The sequence below is a fragment of the Crocodylus porosus genome, unplaced genomic scaffold (assembly GCF_001723895.1).
Source record: "Crocodylus porosus isolate Cpor-Errol unplaced genomic scaffold, CroPor_comp1, whole genome shotgun sequence".
Taxonomy (NCBI): domain Eukaryota; kingdom Metazoa; phylum Chordata; order Crocodylia; family Crocodylidae; genus Crocodylus; species Crocodylus porosus.
In genome coordinates, this window is record NW_017728886.1 from 196,930,801 (window position 1) to 196,932,436 (window position 1,636).

The window sequence follows — 1,636 nt, forward strand, 5'->3', positions numbered from 1 at the left end:
GTAGCCCAGGGACTTTATGTTTTATGTTTACTGTTTTGACCGGAGGACCGGGCAAGGCTATTAGGGGTGGAGGAGGCCTCATAGGAGCTCCACAGTAGCATGGGTTCTCCTGGCGCCAGAGAGGGCACAGCTTTGTTTGGGGGCATATTGGCCCCAGCCCTGGAGCTAGGGGGGTGGCGAGGAGCCCTGAGAGAGGGAAGGGGGAAGCGGGGAGCCCCGAGAGAGGGAAGGGGGCAGCGGGGAGCCCCGAGAGAGAAAGGGGGCCCCAGGAGAGAGGGCAGTGAGGAGCCTCGGGAGTAAAGAGGAGGGCCAGAACATAACAAGACCCAGGTCAAACCATGTCAACTCCATCTGTGAGGCTTGGGCTGCGGTGTAGGGGAGGAAAAGGAGCCGTAGGTAGCACCCCCTGTCACCAGGGTGCGGAAAAATGGGCAGCCTCCCGCTGATTACAACCATCTTCTAATCAAGTAAGATCAAGGTGTGGCAGGAAAGTAAGTAGGCGGTTGGCCCATTACAGGAGGGGGGGGCCACTCCCAGAAAGGTCCAATATTGATACTCCTGTCACAGCGTCGCATGTAGATGCACCCACTACGTCTGTCTTTACACAACATACTTGAAGAGGAATATTTAAAAAGTCAGTTACCCATAAGTTTGATGGATACCCAGTTTGCTGGCTGCATGTCAAAAAATGGACAAGGTACACATTTAGACAAATTGAATGGAAGAAAGCATACTACTTGGACAGTATGGTTGTATGGTTCACTTTGAAGTTCTAGACTTGTTTGATGAAGGAATTAAAGACTGTATGGTTACATTCTTAGAAAATATCTGTATTACAGTGGCTGCAGTTTTGTGTGGACATACCAAGCTGATTTTTTTAAACTACTTGGCAGTTCAAACATATATTCACAGATTCATAGATGTAGGGTTGGTAGAGACCTGAGTAGATCTTCAAGTCTGACCCCCTGTCCTGGGCAGGAGAGAATACTGGGCTCATATGACCTCAGCTAGGTAATTATCCAGCCTCCTCTTAAAGACCCACAAAGTAGGAGCCAGCACTACTTCCCTTGGAAGTTGGTTCCAGATCCTAGCCGCCCTGACTGTGAAGTAGTGCCTTCTAATGCCCAGCCTGAACCTACTCTCAAACAACTTATGGCCGTTATTCCTTGTTACTCCAGGAGGTGCTTGGGTAAACAGCGTCTCTCCCATTCCCCTCTGGTCCCCCCTGGTAAGTTTATAAAGGGCCACCAGGGCCACTCTCAGCCTTTTCTTGTGAAGGCTGAACAGGTTCAGCTCCGATAGCCTCTCCTCATAGGGTCTGCTTTGCTGTCCCTGGATCATGCGAGTGGCCCTCCTCTGGATCCTCTCAATGTTGGCCACATCTCTCCTAAAGTGTGGCACCCAGAACTGGACACAGTACTCCAACTGTGGCCTGACCAGTGTTGCATAGAGGGGGAGGATCACCTCCTTGGAGCTGCTCGTGATGCATCTGATGCAAAAAGCGGTTCGTTTCTTTGGAGGCTTGCAAAGAATCTCAGACACACACTTATTAGCAGCACAAAAGGTATATTTGCAAATAGGGTCAGAGCAGAGTCAAAGACTCAGATTACTCCGAACCCCTGAGGAATTTTTCAGC